The sequence below is a fragment of the Pteropus vampyrus genome, unplaced genomic scaffold (genome assembly GCF_000151845.1).
Source record: "Pteropus vampyrus isolate Shadow unplaced genomic scaffold, Pvam_2.0 Scaffold14, whole genome shotgun sequence".
Taxonomy (NCBI): Eukaryota; Metazoa; Chordata; class Mammalia; order Chiroptera; family Pteropodidae; genus Pteropus; species Pteropus vampyrus.
Window position 1 is genome coordinate 6349516 of NW_011888795.1, and position 18906 is coordinate 6368421.

General features: G+C 38.4%; 1 protein-coding gene across 25 annotated transcripts in view; it reads right to left on the reverse strand.

The window, feature by feature from the left end:
* LPP (LIM domain containing preferred translocation partner in lipoma) overlaps window positions 1–18906 on the reverse strand; it is a 640361-nt gene that overhangs the window by 498113 nt on the left and 123342 nt on the right. For 4 of the 25 annotated variants that reach the window (XM_011381711.2, XM_011381647.2, XM_011381736.2 and 1 more), the window contains 2 exons: window positions 10365–10487; window positions 9957–10021 (listed from right to left, as the gene is read on the reverse strand). The exons of 19 other annotated variants lie outside the window; for them this stretch is intronic. The gene's annotated coding sequence lies outside the window, so the exon portion shown is untranslated. Of the gene's footprint in view, window positions 1–9956; window positions 10022–10364; window positions 10488–18906 lie in introns of those variants that run through there. 2 more of the 25 variants (XM_011381682.2, XM_023525814.1) reach the window with 1 other exon arrangement.

Sequence of the window (18906 nt, forward strand, 5' to 3'; positions counted from 1 at the left end):
CAGAGCACAGAATGGATGCAGTCTAGTACTACAGATAACAAATAAAATGCCCCACAGTCCATTCAGTACATGTCAAGACAATTTACCTGACCTCTAACAGCAGTCTTCCAAGTTTTAATAAAGTCAGCTCAGCCATCACTGTTATCAGCTTATCTCATAAGACCAAGTATGTATTATCTGTCTCCCTCACTAGACTGTAAGTTCCCTGCAGTGAAGGATCAATTATTCATTCAAATAAATATTTACTGCATAACTATTACGTATAAAGCACTAATCTAGATGATGGGGATATAGCAAAGAACCAAAAAAGGCTAAATTCCTATACTCATGGACTATATATCCCAGTGGTGAAGGCAGAATATTCACAAACAGATAAATGAACATAATTTTCAAAAGGCAATAAATATGTTTAAAAATAAAATAGGGTACAGGACATAGGGAGAGCTTGATGCGAGAAGGGAGGTTGTTATCTATACTATTTCTACTTCTAACTATTGATTTGGAGCTTTTGAAAATATAACCCACGCCTGGGTCCCACCTCCAGATACTTTGATTTGTTTAGGTTGGAGGTGAGCTTGGACAACAGTATTTTTAAGGGTATTCCAGTGATTCTAACATATCATCAGGGTTGGAAACCGCAGGTATACTTGGTTTTGAAGGTGCACAGTCTTTGGTTTGAAACCCAGCTATTATCATCTGTGTAATCTCAGGAAAGATACTTAATCTCTCTGAGCCTCAGTGACCCTATCTGTGAAATGGGATAATTATAGTAATGCATACCACTCTGGGTTATTTTTAGGAATTAAGTGATATATGTAAAATCCATAACAGAGTGCCTGGCACACGGAAAGGACTCAGTGTTGGCCATCATTCACCGTTATCTTCATTATTTAAAAGTATGCACAAGAGATGCACACTGAAGGGCTGCAGGTCAATTCTGATCTTTAAATGGGTTCTGTCTTCCATGTACAGTGTGAACTTTTTAAGTATTTTGCTGTGGTTGTTTTGAGCTGATGTTGATGTTACTGAGTGAAATCATAAGTTGTATTTTTCTCTATCTATGAGGAAGTAACTCTTACGGCGTTTGTAAAATATGTTAACGAGCCAAGGTTTTAAAAATTAAAGATTTCACATAAAAATCTGACAAAGCGTTCCCATGTGGTAACAACTGATTAGCTCCAGGCAGCTTCCACTTTTTTCAGAGAGAGCCCTCCCAGGGTCTCCACAGCCCCCACCACACCCTGCAGCTCTTTCCCCAAAACGCATGCTCAGACCACGGCCTGGGACCAGTCAAATTTCATCAGCTTACTTGCACCATCATCTTCCCTACAGTAACGAGGAAAACAAACTATTTCCTGTAGCCAGGCCTCTAAAGTGGGAAAAGGAAATCTAGATAAAAGGGCTTTGTGTTTCCAGAAAAGGGACTGGAAGCATTTCTTGGTGGAAGTCAAAGATTTATCTGTTTGTTAACTTTGCAAATGCACTTACATGTCACATGTTCACTTTTAAGCTTATCTGCCCTGTAGGCAGATGATGTATCATGTCCTGGGCATTGAAATAGGAGCTCTGCAAACATTAGCTCCTTTAATTCCACAACTCTGTAAAGTACTTTTCCATTATCACCATTTTCAAGAATGAGTAAACTGAACCTTGGAAAGGATAATGGTCTTGGGTCACATAAATAAATGGAAAAGTTAGGTATGAAACCAGGACTGTCTGACGTCAAAATCGAAACTTCTTCCACCACACTATGCTCCCTCCACCTAGGAAACTATTTAGTGTAATTTAATTATTGAGGAGTACAACAACTGATGGAAAAATTCTTGGAAAGAACACCATTACTTTAGAACAGGATACGGCAGGTCCTCGAATAACATCATTTCGTTCAGCATTGTTTCCCTATTAACGTTGATGAGATGCTATAGGAACTTGACTCTTGTTTATATCAATTAGTCAATGGTAAAGTTGTTCTCATTATACATGGTTTTGCTTAAATTCATAGAAGCTATCAACAACATTAAGTAAGGACTTAATGTATGTCTCTAGACAATGTACTTGTGGTCCATACCGATAATGATAAAGGGTCATATCAATAATTTCTGGCCACTGTGTCTTTCAGAATTTGAGAAACTCAAAGATTACAATGAAACCTATTCTTCTCTTCCCTTTGCCCCATGTTAAGACAGCTCTACTCTTAAAGCTACAAACAGGTTGCAAAGAGAAGAAAACATTAGTGTGTGTGTGTGTGTGTGTGTGTGTGTGTGTGTGTGTGTTGACAAAGATCAAAACCAATGATTGAAAGGGAAGACCAAGATATATTCCGGCTCTTCTCAAACATTGTCCCTTTGCTGAAGCCTCCCTTGGTTCATCTCTTCGGAATTAACCTGCCTCCAGATTCTAATACAGGTTATTTGTATCTACCTTAAATTTCTCCATCTCATTATATTTATCTGTTATGCATCAACATCTCCGGCAAAGCAGATGAGAACTATCTTTATTCACGCTTACATACCTAACCCCAATCCAGTCTCACCACCAATGTTAAGCACAAAACATGGTACAAAGGCAGATGCAAAATAAGAGAGAATTAAGTAAATAAGTGAAGATAAGGTTGGCCCTTTTCTAACAATGTTCCTTTGAGTAAAGGTTTATTTAGTATTAGCATCTACAGAGCGAGGCTTTGTGAGGGTGCAGAAACTCACTTTTTTTTAAGCTTCGACTCAATATGCTCACCATCTACTGGGAGGAACGAATGTACACATAAAACCATATGCGGAAGACATTAAGCCTCCTAAGAAATACAAATAAAAAAAGTTATGGCAGTTAAGATAAATGTGCAAGATATGAAATTTCTCAGGATTTTGTTATAATCTTTGTTTTAAGTGGTCAATTAAAATATGTCTACTCAAGTAAATGTGCAATTTCTTTCTCTGATAATTTACTGACATTTCTTTTTTAAAGTTGCTGACATTTAACTATCAATAGAGCTATTAAGAAAGGTCTCAGCCATAATGGGGAATTCAATATTTTTTGAGGAAGCTTAAGAGAAAGTATCTTATATTTAACAATTCTAGAAGAACCTGACTTTTCTGACAATATAGCTGAAAAGAAACTTGAGTCAAAACACACAAGAAAGAAAAAGATGCTCAAGATATTACAAGTCTACAATTATTTGCTGAACACATGCTAACTGCGAGGAAATATGTTAAGCTCTCTAGGGAAACAGAGCTCAGTCATAATTATTTGGGAGTAACCGTGGGATACCAGTCTAGAAGACATTAGGGTATAACTTTATGATAAACAGAATAGAAAAAGAATGAGAAAAAGGCTATGAGATTCTCAAATAGAGAGAAATTATGTTAATTAGGAGTTTTATTATAAAATTATGAAACAAAAACTAAAAACTAAATTGAGTACTTTGGCATTTGCATTACACTCCTAGTTCTGCCAATAATTTGGTAACAGAACTTATGCAAGTCGCTGCCTACATTTTGACTCATTTTCCCCATTATTCAAAAGGAGACAGACGGTCCTCCTTATAGTCATTCTACAAATCTGGGCACCAAATTAAACTGCCCTCTGAACTGGAGTTACATGAAGAGAAAGCAAGTTTTCTACCAAGTCATTTTAATCCATTTGCCCTCTTAGATATTTGTCAACCCAGAGATTCAAAAGCCATAAATCTAGTAGCTACGTCATAATTTACACAACTGACTAAATTATATGGCATTTCATCACAAAGACTAAGGTATTCCTATGAGATCAATAAGAGACTTATAAAGGCAGGCCAATAAGTAGGGCAGATGTCCCAATTCTGTGGCAAAGAATGTACGGTGTAATTCTAGGTCCAGTTGCCATCAGTCAATACTAATTCTGTTGCGTATTATTTCCCATTAGAAATTTTATTCCCATTAGAAACTTTATTTCCCATTAGAAATTATCCCAGTTATCTTCCCAGTGTCATCTTCAACTATTATTTCCTTTCAGATCTTTATTATACAAACTAGTATTGCCCAAATTTGCCTTAATAAATCAGAATCTCCAAAGAGAATGCTGCAAATCTGTATTATTAATAAAAAGTGTTTTCAATGATCAGATAAGTTAGGGAAATCCTACTTCAGAAAAATCGAACTGCACATTATTCACCACAAATGCCCTTCTTCTTGTCTCTTTGGAGTGTGTCTTCTGCTGGCAATATGCTCCTTCCATCTCTGGCTGGTGACATATACTTGCTTATCTTTCAGGATCCAGTTAAAATACCACCTGATTTCACTGCCCTCCACACTCTCATACATATATTTCTTATCTCCTCTACTGGATTATGAGATCTTAGAGATCAGAGAAGGAGTCTGATTCATTAGTTCATTCATTTAACAAATATTTATGGAATATGTCAAGCACTGGTTACATAGCAATGAACAAAACAAAGTTCATTATTTCATGAACAGGTATTGGCAAATTATGGCTCACGGGCCAAATCTCGCTCACTGTGAGTTTTGTAAAGAAAATTTTATTGAACCATAGCCACAATCAATTGTTTACATACTGTTTATGGCTTTCTAGACCTTACAAAATTTGGAGAGAGTTGTTATTAAATTTCATTGGTTTGTTTGCCTTCAAAATATGCATCTTGTGAAGGGGATCTTTGTGTCATTTAGTTCAAGCTGACTAATGAGACTCAGGTTAAGTCAAACACAAACACATAGCTGCACATGAGGAAAAGCTCATCCTGTCAAATACCAAAGTCAACTTTACAGAGTCAAACTAATATCCGTATCCTAAGAACTGTCTTCTTTATCACGTCCATATGCAAACCCTCTCATCTTTCAAGAAAAGAACTAAAAACTGTGCTCTTTGCAGGACCCTTTTCAGAGGCCAAGTAAATATAAAACATAAAGTGGAGAGCTGATAATATAGTTAAGGTTTTACAAGTCTTCTGCACAAGGTCAGTATGGTTTACTGCACAGTAACCGTTTTATTTAGAGTCAAACGGGTCTTGATTTCATAGAAGTTGTGCCACTCGTTAACCACATCAATGTGGGCAAATCATTTAGCCTCTCTGAGCCTCTGTCTCTTATCTAGAGAATGGGAATACTATAAGACATCACAGGGCCATTGTGAGAATGAAATAAGATAAGCGCAAAGCGGCTTTTTCAGAAACAAACGAGGGTTTTCAATAACAGCTGGTTTCTTCCATTTTATCCAAATATCAAGTGCAACACAGGTTCCCATGCCTCAAAAATATCTTTGTATAATATATCTCAACTCCTTGAAAATGTTACAGTATATTTTTAAGTCAATAAATTTAGAAAGACGGCACTTGTAGATTTTTTACTCTTTCTTAGTCCAAATTGAAGAAAATTACTCCCCTTCTGAATATACTACTCAGAATCTATATCATAGCTCTTGTTTATTCTATCTCCTGGTAGCTGATTTCTAAGAAAATATTAGTTGAAACACTAATCCACAAGATGAATTATATTAAGAACATCCTGCTGAACGTCATAGAGTAGATAATCAAATCAGTTCTAAACATCCCTCCTGATTTTGAAGTGAAACAAAAATGAACAAATTGTAATCATTTTAACTTTCAGGTTCTCATGGCGTTGGCCCCTATCATCCCTTTATAAAAAGCAACAAAGAAACAAATATGCTCTCATCAAAATAGTCTCTGTTCTCTTTACAGGTAGTTATGGATAGGTGAATAGATGGATGTAGATGACAGATGGAGATGGAGAGAGATAGATGAGAGTGGTAGGTAAGAATGGCTAGAGGATAAATGACTAGGATGATTGGATGAGTAAGCGGAAGGATGGATGCGTTGGAGAATGGACAAGTAGAGGAATGGAATTCAGGCAAATGTAGATGACAAAGTGCTAAGCAGACACATAGAAATGCAAAAAGAAAAGCAAAGGACAAATCCATAACAAAAAGATCAATCTCAAGACTGAAACACTAGTACAATTCCCTCTCCTAGACTATTGCTCTTTAAATTTCCATTTTAAAAAATATACAAAGGTCTCTCTTCATTATTATATCATTACATTCAAAAATGTGATAACTATAGTATTATGAATATGCCCAGCAAAAAAAAAAAAGACCCTGTGAGCAAAACAAATTTATCGCATCCTCCTGATAAGACAAAATTAAAAGCCTTCCAGAAGGCATGAGACAACTTATCTAACGCAATACGTTTATGAGAATATCCATACTATTTTTCAATGTTTCTCTGATGAATGTTATGTTAATTAAGAGAACTTGACCTATTAGATTTTTTAGTCACGATTTTCTCTAAATTAACAATTCTATAGGTCTAACTTTACCTTTACTGAGATCTTAACTAAAAATACTGCTAATCTCCAGTCTAACACATATTAATTCAGAATGAAATGAAATGTCAAATTTTTCTACTACAAAAATAATGCCAAGTGCCCCTGCCTTGTGTTAAAGCAAATTCTTTTCTTGGTAAACAGTCTGCACTTAATAATGGAAACAGTAGTCAAATATATCACAATATATGCAAATACATCACCTGCATAATGCAACATTATACAGTAATTAAAATGTGTACTTTTAAAGAATGGTTAATGACATGGGAAAATGTTTACAATGTTATGTAAAGAAAACATGTAAAACTAGGTATATATAAAATAATCCCCTTTAAAAAAAAAGAATAGAGTGGTTATACATGTAAACAGCGGTTATCTCTGGATGATGGGTTATGGGCGTATTAATTTTCTTCTTTATATTTTTGTGCATTTTAATTTTCTAAAATAGGTGTATATAACTTTTATAATCAAAAAAGAAAGGTTTATTTTGTTTTAGAAAAAATGCCAGAACTATGTTAAAAGGTTTTTATTTTTTCATTTACAGAGTATTTTCATATGCATAAGCTCATCTGATCTAGTTAACAACCCAGAAATATGGGTTCAAGGATCCCCGCTGACAGTCAGGCAGTCAAGTTTATAGAGCAGAATGAGACAGAGTAGACCTTTCTCAAGGTTTCCTGGTGCCCTATTGCCTTCTTTATAGTATCCATTGATTTATCTCAGGAAAAGTTTTGTTTTTTCGGGTTTTTTTCTTAAGGTTCTCCAAAACTGTTTTGCTTTCCTTCCACTCCAAAGTATCAACATTCTACTTAAAGAAAAATAAAAATAAATAAAAATAAAAAACTGCAATATATAAGAGTACCTGGGCCCCCTATAACATCTTGCCCCACTGTGGGAGGGGAAGACGCCCTTCAAGAATGACTGCTTTCATAAACGTATAAATCCAATTCACAAGACCAGTCCAATCTATTAAGGGGATGTCCAGGCACAATTTAAAGAAAAGACACAGTCTGACCTACATAAGAAAATCAGAGACAAAGATTTGAAAGCTGCTTAAGACGGCAGAATGCCGAGGGAGGTTTAGAGTCAGTATCGAAGAAGTACCACAGCTCAAATCTAGCTGGTCTTGGAATGACTCACAAGTGCTGCTGTGCCGTCTTCCTGCCATTCATCAGACAGGTTTTTCCATTAGAATTTACTGACGATGTGCTCCCTGGTAAGATGGCAAGATCAATTCTGCAGTTTTAAAATAGGAAAGATATGACTGAGAAGTCATAACACTGATTCCACATAGTACACTCAAAAAAGCCCAGAATGAGTATAATGACGGTTGAGGGAAGGCTAGCCTCCATTTCACCTCTGCCAGTGAGTAAACTCACCACATTTAGTATCTTCTGTGTTTTATACAAAGAGTTAACTGATTCTAACAAAATGTGGTATGTTACTAAAGGTATGAGACAATTATCATGTAGGGAGTTTATGTAGGAAAAGGGTAAATATGCTTAAGGTTTGGAGGCAAGAAAAGAAGTTCAGTCTTTGTTGAAAGGCTGGAATCTGTAGAATAAGACAGAGCCTCATACTTGGCCTTGCCTTTAGTGGGGCTGAGCTAAGAACTCCTACCCTTCGTCCCAGCTCCTGTGAAAACTTATAAAACAGAATGGATAGCACATTCACGTAGGAACAACAGAATTATCACTGGGCAGAATAAACATTCATTATGGGAATGAGCCTGAGGTATAAAAGAAGCAGACGGTCAGGACACCAGAGCCTTTCTTTCCTTATAGAATCATATATTTTCCTCTCCAGCTGAGACCACACCCTTTTTGAGAACTACTCACTCTTTTCACACCCTGAGTGCCTCTCTCATCCTGGAACCACTGGATTAAATTCTTTTTTAAAAGCTTTTACTCTGAGCACTTCACAGCATAAGTAAAATGGGAACAGTAGATTTTAAACGAGGTGCCCATCAGAATTAAATAAAAAAAGGTTTTTGAGATGCAAATGCCCAGAGTGACGATGAAAAATTTAGGGATGCAGACAGAAAATCTGAATTCTGATAAAAGTTCCCTAAGGAAAGATGATCCACAAACTCAGGTGAAAACTATTGCTGTTTGGAGCCACCATCACCATGGGTACTCAAGAGAACCAAAGGTAAAGAAAGCAATGGGGTACCTGGGCTAGTGTCTCCAGGAGGAATAAGAGGCCAGTAAGTTACATGTGTTCCTGGTAAACAAAGAGAGGAAAGGAAGACCAGAGGATGACCAGGATAACAGAGAGCTGTCCCCAGGGCAACAGAAAGCTGCCCCCAAACGAAGAGCAGTGTGATCTGTCAAATGTCTCCAGAAAAAAGGAAATAACTCAGGAGCCCTGGAGTGAGGTAAACGAAAATTTGGGCAGGATTTGGGTTTGTAGAGATGTGTTTGCAGAGGTACTTACCTTAGGAAGGCTAATTAATCAATCTCTACAATATATTCAGTTTATTATCTTGAAAAAGATGACAGTAAGTGAAAGCAAATGAGCAAACCATCTGCATATTGCTTTCAATATTGTTGAAACAACAAGGCAGAGAGCTTAGCTAATTACACCTCCCTGATTCCTCTGTATGTCAAAACCTAGTCTAATTCAGTGGCCTTGTGAAAACCTATAAATAAATCCTACTGATTCACTTCAAAATAAAATCCCCAAAATAAAACAAAGAATTAAGCTGGCTAATGAAAACTAGTCCAAGTATCCTTGAATAATGATCTTTATATTTGTGTACTGTTTCTTCATCTGTAAAATGGGAATAACAGACTTTTCTCGGCTATATATAAGAAATAATACCCTAAGGAGCTGTTAAAGAACGAAATACCTAGCTCTAATTGCCAAATAAACTATTGAATTGCATTTTTTAAATCTAATATACATTCTTTTGTTTCCTATAAGCAACGTATAGTTCCTAATTTGTATCATCAGTCTATTTATCTAATTCCTGATTGGCAAAAATCCCTTCTGATTTATCACAAATTCCAAAAATGAAATTTACCTATTCAACTGGACTCTCCCACTTCTGCTATCATTATGGAATTTATGTCTTTATCCCATGGATTTCTTTATCCCATGACATTCTCTTAACAGAAGTCTGGGAGGGCAGCAAAGAGTCTGATATTCAAGTGTGATGTCTGAAGTTTAACACCGAGGAGTGGTTGTAATTTCTGAAATGGTGGTTGATTCTTACACCACAGACCTTGACAGCATTACACAAGACCTGTTTATTCCAGTTTGAGTTATTTAGTGTACATTCAATTGTTGTTTCCTAAGTAGATTAACTATCCCAAATTACAGACTGAATTACATCGTCCCTGCTCAGAAAACTGTCCCTCAATTTCACAACAATATGGCCCTGTCTTACCTTCCAGCCTTCTCATTTTTTCCCTAAGAAATTCTGTTGGGATTTGGTTGAGAAATGGGGGAAAGTCTCCTGGTCGTGGCAGAACATTACTTTCTCCTTTGCTTTTTTGCTTTTTCATGTTGGCTTCCATCCATTCCCCTTGTCTACAAGGGAGGAGGAAGTCACCCAATTATTGAGTTTGGAGAAGAAACTAAGTATATGCAACTCCGCCCTTTCCTCCCAGGCTTGAGACTTACCTGAAGGCTGAAAGCATATACTCAGTCCTTGCTGCCCAAAGTAAGCTGTCATAAGCAGGAGTTATCTGAGAGGAAGAGGGTCACTGATTCAGAAATGTTGCATTAGCAAGCCCACTAAGCTAACAGACATAAAGCCCATTCTACAACTGAGTCTTTATCTCCAGCTGCCTGACTGCTGTGTTACTTTCAACTGATTTCTAGATGGGTACAAAAAAAATGGGAGGCAGAACAGCAGACAGAGTGGGGCCTAGGGCTTAGGGGCCAAAACAGAGGCTCAATTAGCCCTCCAAGACTGAACCTATCATCTACTCTAACCACACTGAATTCACCTTGCACCTGGCTGCATCTGGGCCTCTGCCTTCGTTCATATCCTTTGTTCATCCTCAAACTCCCTTCCCAACCCCTTACCTCATTCACCCTACTCTGACCTCCAGGCCAAGATCACCTAGCCTTCTCAAATGTAGCCAACCTCAGGAATCTCTCCATTTCCTGAATCTTCACTTCATTCTCTCTTCCAAGCTGTTGGTCACTCTGTAATGACACAGACATTTTTAATCTCTAGGAGAATCTAAGTTCCTTTATTGTCAAGGACTGGAAACATCATGTAAGCGAAAGAAGACAGTCACAAAAGACAACATGTTATATGATTTCATTTTATATGAAAAGTCCACAACAGGTAAATCCGTAGTCTATAGAGATGGAAAGTAGATTAATGGTTGCTATTAACGCCCTCTTCCTCAACCCTCCTTCACTGGCATAAGTTAACTAAAATTGACTGATAGCTTCTTACATATCAGGCAAGAAACTAAGAGTATTATATTCATTATCTTGTTTAATCCTCCTTAGGAAGTAGGTATGGTTATCATTCTCTAGAAGAAACAGGGTCTGTGTTCAGAAAGACCCACCATTCCAAGAAGATCTTGCCGACTCTGGTGTAACTATGGGGATGCTTGTAGACTTGAGGGAGAACAACGGACAGAGATGGGAAGTAAGATTCAGGGGGACTAAGTTTAGTTAAAAACTGAGGGTTCCACCTTCACTGCCTTGACCTTCACCTACACTGCCCCTGGGTTTAAGGAGAAAAAGAATTCTCACTTTAAAAAAAAGAAGAAGAAGAAGAAGAAGAAGCAAAAGGAAGATGAGAAAATAAAAGTCCATATGGGCACAGTTCCAAAAAAGGCCTAATTGCTCAATGTGAACAAGTCTCCCCAGTCTCAATCCTTGCTCTGAAAACAGAGGTCTGGATAACTGTGGTTTTGTCACTAGATGAATAACAAGCCCCAAGGATTGCTAGAATTACAAGGCCCGGACCAGATCCACTCAAATATAGCTGGAAGCTTTCTAGTAACTCTAACCGTGCATGGGGAATGAGCTGCTCAGAGAAGTGAGTCACTTACTGGAATCCTTGCTGCCTGCATTACTCAGCTGATATTAATACACCCACTTGTTCATTAAAGTCTAATTGGAGTTCACATGAATTAGTTTCACTGGATACTTAATCAAAGAGAGATGTTTGTGTATGAACTGTTCATATACAAAGCTAGAAAGTGCAATGTCCCATTCAGCCTCTACACACATCCGCTGTCTGCTCTTCTAACTCTGTTGACACAATAACTTAGTCACAGAGAGTGGGACAATGATCTTGAAGGAGGAGGGAGAAAAGCTGTCCAGACAAACACAAGAGTAGATGAAAAATCCTCTGTGTGGCAATAGCCACCGTTTCCTAACTCATCAGCTAGAGCCTAAAATCAGCCAGGACTTAAAGCCCAGCGCCTAAATAGGAACTGGTTCCTTTCTGGGGTTCGTTATCAAAGCTGCAGGCCTCCTTTTTCCCCTGAGCACCTGTCTTACAGCCGTACATCTTTATTTTTAAAATGGGTGGATAAGGAAATTAACCATCATTCAACATAATCATACATTTCTCTTGTACTGACAAGCAAACCAGGAACACAACCCCAAACGCCTATTTATACAATCAGGGCTGTCAGTACCCTGTTATTTCTTATCGAGTATCTCACTAATCAACATTTCTGGAAGTATAAAATCTTAAAGCTCTGAAAATCTTGTGCATGAAGTTGAGGGGAAAGAGATTTCAAGTTTGGTAGCTCTGGTTGTGTTGTCAATTTTTCCTTAGGTATGGGCATCACTGTTAAGTACCTATGACTTCTAGGCTAAAAACAAAATAAAGTGAGTTTAAAATTTGAAGCTATACACTATATGCTTCACTGAAGCACCACCTCTCAGAACTCGCAGATCGAAAGGCAGTCTACTTATTTTTTACCGGCTTTATTGAGATATAATTCACACACAATGCAATTCACCCATAGGAAGTCTACAATTCCATTTTTAGTATATTCACAGAGTTGTACAAACATTGCCACAATCTACTTAAGAACACGTCTGTTGCCCCAGAAAGAAACCCATACCCATTAGCAGTCACTCTAATCACTCCCTATCCCCCACCCATCCCCTGGCAGCAACCACTAATCTACTTTATGCCTCTACAGACTCTATGGATTTGCCTATTTTGGACTTTCATGTAAAATGGAATCATATATGTTGTCTTTTGTGAATGGCTTCTTTCACTACACAATGTTTTCAAGATTCATTCATGTTGTAGTATATATCAGTACCTTATTCCTCTTTGTTGCTGAATAATAATCTTTTTGGGGCGAGGAGCAATGATGTACCACATTTTGTTTATCCATTCAGCAATCTACCTTTTAAAAACAAAATAGACCCCCATCTACCAAAGAAGAGCAAATTACCTATTATTCAGTTTGACAGATAACGTGTTTATCTTCTCAATGGCCCATTCATGACTACACCATTACACACGTGAAGAAAGTGAGGCTATGTTAGGGAATTCTCAAAAGTGGGAAGAGGTGGCAGAGCCTGTAGCCCAAGCCATTTTAAAGTTAAAACTCATCGGGATGATCCATCTGTGCACTGTTTCGCAGTTTATGAAGTGCTGCCACTGACGTGATATAGCTAGACCGTGGCTCCCTAAGGAAGGAACTATTTGGTGTTTCATCTCTGACTTCCTCAAGGTGCCGAGCATAGCCTGGAATGCACTGAAGGAGCAACACTCACTACAATCCCTCTCTCAAGGAAAACAATTTTTATCAGCTTCTTAAGATATGATCCAACTACTTAGTAACAAGTATCTACTGTGTGCCAGGGACCATCATGGTGATTGATAAGACATAACACCTGCCCTACAGGAGTTCAAATTCTAGCAGAAAAGACCAAACTAATACATATAGGACAAATCATGGCATGTTAAACAAAAGTATTTGACAGAGACTCAGAGAAGGGAATCCTCAGCTTCTTACATCTCACTTGCCATGCTAGTGATTGTTTGTAAAGTAGGAGCTAATTATTACATAACAGACATAGATAGGTCAGAGACATTCATGGAAACAGAATTCATAGCTATATGTGCCCTGAAAAAGTACAGCTAATCTGTATCTGGGGCGTGAATGAGGGCCAATTTCAGCACCCACATCAGTAACATCACCAGATGATGTAGACCAAAAAAAGAAACTACCAAAGATAAAAAGTCAAGGGGGTCATCTGTCCAAAACACTTTCTGCCTCCTTTTCAAGACACTGTCAGGAAGCTGGCAATTCAGTCTGAAGTTGTCACCTAAGAAACCATGAGGTGCAAAGTGAAGAAATAGGCTTCCAAAATACATGTAACCTAACCCATACTCTGGTACATGAGACTAATAATATAGCACTGGGCTTATGTGGTGCCATGTGTCTGAGACACTCAAAGATATTTGCCAAAGAGAATTCAGACCTTCCCACCTGCTCACCCAACCACCACCCCCAGCAAGCACGGCGTTGACTCCCAATCATAAGACCCTCCAGAGCATCTTCCATTCCTCTGTTCTGTATTCTGAGCACACACCAAGCTGCCAGATAAAGGCACCTGGCAATCAAAACTGGAAGTCCAATTCATGCTTCTGGTTTGGGGGAGTTTATGAATATATACTGCCCTTGGATCCAACTGATGAAACAGATTAGGTTTTCATGCAAACCAAGAACAATGTACACACTTAATGAGAACTTTCACTTAAAATTTCTGCCAGCATAAACACTCCGTAATACATCCATCCGGTCTATATTTCAGTACAAGTGTTCTTTTTTATATTCCTACAGCAAGTTCGTACATCCTGTTTCCTAATTACCTCATGCAAAGAAGGAATTTTACCTTCACCTCTCTTATTCATTAAAGCAAATTTCAGGAAATACTTTGACATTTGATTTTTTGAGAAACACATGCTGGTATAACAGAAAGTCCTAGAGATTCATTGTTATTTATACTTGGGAAGAGACAGGTTAATACCAAATCATAGTTAAGTTTTTAACTAATGGAAAATAAAGGCAAGCATTTTTAGATTTATTACAACTCTGTATAACCTGGGTAGCTTTTGGTGAGAATGACCTCATTACAGTCAAATCAGGGCGATGAAGCAGAAAGTACCCCAGTGGTAAAGGTTCTGGGTTTGCATCCATCACTGCTTAAAAAAACTCACTTCATCTCTCTAAATCTAAGTTACATCATCTCTAAAAGGGAAATGAGAAGCTCTGCCTCACCTACCTTAGAGGAATACCATAAGATGCACATAAAAAAGAAAAATGTGTGTTTAAGTGCTTTGAAAACCACAAAGCCCCATATACAATGTAAGGTATTACCTTAATGTCTTTCCCTATAAAGACATTTTTAAATGACATGAACAAACACTTTTGCCTTTCTGTTTCTATTTTGAATAAACCAAAGAAACACCCCAAAAATCAATACTACCAATTCCAGGAAGTTACACACACACACACACACACACACACACACACACACTCTCACACACTCACTCATACACACAAATTTCGTCAAGATAATTGTTGTTTAGGACAATAAGCCCCAGAAAAAGCACAAGATCCCAAAGAATCTTTCATCTTAAAGCTATCCTCAGCAGCACAACTTTAAAAAGTGTATTCTTATGTTTTGAAATTGTGTAAAATGTATGTTAGAGTGCATTATCTTTCAAAAATCGATATGTCAAAACTCCCACCTACTTCCTTCTGGTGCAGGAGAAATGGTCCTAGGCATAGGTGGCCTCAGGACATCAATACCTTCCAGAGAGAAGGAAAATGGGAGACAGATCTGAGGACAGGACCCAGGCACATGCAGACTGAGAGAAGACAGAACCTAAATGACACAGAAAATATTCCACCCTACAGGTTGTCTTTGACCAGCAAACTGACCCTCAGTAGTCACATGGCAACTCTCCATGAACAAACTTATCAAGGATATGGATCCGTCCACTCTGTAAGCACAGTCTATCACCTAAAGTTTTCTCTCTCAACTATCATCTTCACAGAAGCAATGATCAAGGATGGAGAAATCAAGGACTTTGTCAAAGTCATTAGTAGCTGTGCAAATGCAGCTCCTATGGCCCAGGCTAAACTGGTTCACTGTCCTTGAGTGAACAGGCCAGGGTCCTAAAACAGTCCTAAACTGTTCACTTTCTACCTGCCTTTCATTACTATAGTACGACAGAATAATAAGAGCTAACATGTACATAGGGCCTGTTGTGTCAGACACTGTTAAACATGCTTTACATACATTTTAACTCATGTTTTAACTCATATTTTAACTTATTTAACCCATACGACGACCCTATGAGGTAAGTCCATTTTTATAGACGAGGAAATTGAGGCCCAAAGAATGAAGCTGTTTGCCCAGGGTCATACAGTATTATGTTGTGGAGCAGATTTAAACCCAGGCAATCTGACTTTGGTGGCTGTTCCTAACCAGCACACAAAACTTCCTATTCATGTGTACTTTTGATACTGGCTGACCACCCACCATGAACCAGGCACCTAGTTTATTCTCACTGACAATGAGATCCCACTGTCAAGACGTGGGCTGGACAGATTGTACCAGAATGGCCCAGCAAACCCCGCTCTCGAAAAGAGATGCCAAACCCTGTGTTGATCTGGCAGCCAGACTCTGGTCTATGAAGGGACAGGAGTTGGCCTGACACTCCCACCACACTTGAGTGGCCATGCTGGGAGGGCCCTGGGGCGGTGTCGTGTACCTAAGATGGGCATTCTAGAAATACATACATGCACTCACGTATTTATTCCTTTACGTTCTCTAAGCGGCTATAAGTTGTGCAACAGCCAGGTTCCTCGGCTTCTTGTGGGGAGAGAGCCTTCCCCACACCCGCCCTGACACTGCTCTTCCTGCAGTCCCTAGTTTATTCTCACTGACAATGAGAGAGAGATTGTATTATCTCTAATTCAAAGGAAGGTACTGAAATTCTAAGAGATAATGGAGGTTTTCATAAACACTAAGAAACATACAAGGATTTGAACCTCTGTCCGATTTCAGGTTTAGTGCTCTTTGCGAACATCCAGGTTCTGCACCAGCTCTGATATCAATAAACTACAAAGTCCTCTAATCATCATTAGCACTGCCTGCCTACCTATCTATTAATTCATCTTTCGCCAAGTGGCACAATGCAAAGAACATGTGTGTAGGAGACAGGAAGGCCAGAGCAGTTCCATCACTTACTAGTGTGACTTGAACAAGATAATTAGCCTCTCTGTGCATCAGTGTCTTCATCTAACCAATGAGAACAATAATGACATGACAGTACCTGCCACCATCTCATAGGATTCTTATAAAAAGGTAAACGAGATGATACATGTAAAACACGACAGTGACTGGTATATAAATAAGTGCTCGATAAAAATTAACTTAATGAATTATTGAGAGAAACATTAAGAGATTAAATGGCATAACCTAAGAAAAATTCCTATTAGTGTTCCTGTCATATAATAGCTGCTCAAAAATGAAAACGATATTCATTCATTATTAATAACTTCTCTAATAGTCTAAACTTGTCTCGAGTCTCACAGCCCTGTTTGAACTAGGCTATAAACCCCACATTGGCCGGCACAGTACCTTGCACATTGGAGAAGCTCAGAGTCAATGATTATATGATCTTTCTCTAAATTTACCAAGAAATAAAAATCTAAGATGCTAAGGTAACTTCCCTGAAAGTCTGATAGCTTCAGTTGTCCATTTTCACCCAAAATTTTATCTTCAATTTGGAAATTGTTACCCATAATTGAAGCTTAATCCACACTGAAAAGCCTCAATTTAAAGTCCTTATTTACTTCTAATACATTTCTCAAGAAATAAAAAAGAGAAGTGATTTCCAAATCTCCACATTTTTAAATCTTATCTCTGTCTTAGCTAAAGACTGCCACACTACCTATGAAAATCATTTATTTTGCACCACGTCCTTCACAGATGGAAATCGCAAGTGCTTTCCTAAGTCAGTTTCTAAAGAGAGAGAGAGACTGTAAGTGCAAGAAATGGAGGACATTTGATATTAAGGGAAAATTCATATGGCAGAATAACTTCAACCAAGATATCAAAGGAAAAACAAATGTAAGAGTAAGTTCTTAAATTTGAGGGGGGAAAAACTGTTTCTGTGTGCACAGGGGTGTGTGTGTGTGTGTGTGTGTGCGTGTGCGTGGTGCGCGTACACACATACGCATACACGTACATATGGAAAAGAGCTAAGATGAAAACCATCCACCACAGGGCAGGAGAAAGAGTGCTCACACCAGGATTTTTGGGCAATGGTGGGAAAGGTCGCATTGCCGCCACAGGCCTGGGGGCTGGCAGCTCGGTTCTGCCATTCAACTGCCTCATCTGGAACAAGTCATTCCAACTCAGCCTTCTGTTCTCAGAATGGAGCCCTCACAGACCCAATGTGAGACTTAAGCAACAAAGAGACGTGAAAGTGTTTTGAAAACATCTGTACAAACATAAACGGGCTTTACTGCCCATTTATTCCAATGCCAAGGACAGCAACCTTTGTCTGAGCCAATGTGCCTCACAAGTGGAATCTATTCTAATCACAGGCTACTTTCAGCAAAGGAAGAAGGGATGTGGACAATTTTCCAGAGAGGCAGTGCTTTTTAATTTCTCTATTATTTCCAAAACAAAAAAGCAAAATCTTTCCCCTCCCCTTTTGTTTTTCCGAATAAAAATAAGTTATAACCCTAACTTGCTAATAAATGCAGAATAAAGCTGTCCTTAAGTAAAAGCTTTTGATAACAAATTGCCTGCACTAACTGATATTTTACTGCTGAATTTTTTATTGTTGCTTAAGCAGAGCAATTATGCTAATAAGCCTGGGAGGATGGTACATCGAGTATTGAATCTGACAGATAAAATACTCAATAAAATGCTAATCTCACCTGAAAATTGGAATCAGACAGCCTTATTAGTATTTATAGATATGGCATCTTAAACATGTTTTTTTTTAAGATGAATATATATGAACTCAATGTTGTCTCCTAATACAAGCTGCCATTTCTAGGCCTCTGTGTGCTTTAAATTCGAGGTGACGATTACTCATTGCCTTAGCTTTGCTTCTTGACACAGAAACGAGTGCTTATTGGTCATCTCTTCCACAGAAAGCATCAGGCAATAAAATGTTTTTCTTCCTTCATCCACCTCCCTCCCTCTCTGCCCACCCTACCTCACCTCCCCAAAAAGGGATGGTAAGAATTGTCTGTCTGAGCAGAAAGAGAAGGCAGATTTGACAGCAACAAGAACCATTTGTCAAACCATCTGGCTTCTCTCCTCACCTGACAGGCGGGAAGAATGATGTGTCAGAAAGAGCAGGGAATCGAGGATCCAAAGAATTGACTTCTCGGCTTGATTTTTGTCATTTCTTCAATGGGCGGCCTTGCCAGGCCTCAGTGTTCTAAATAGGGACCTTTTAAGAGTCCAACGATCGAGCCTCTACGAGGAGCAAATCTCCACGGGTGGCATTAAAAAATGAGAACAAAGCCCCAGTATCTATGAAGAACTGAATATTATAAGCCCAGGTAGATATGTCAGGTGGGAACCTAAG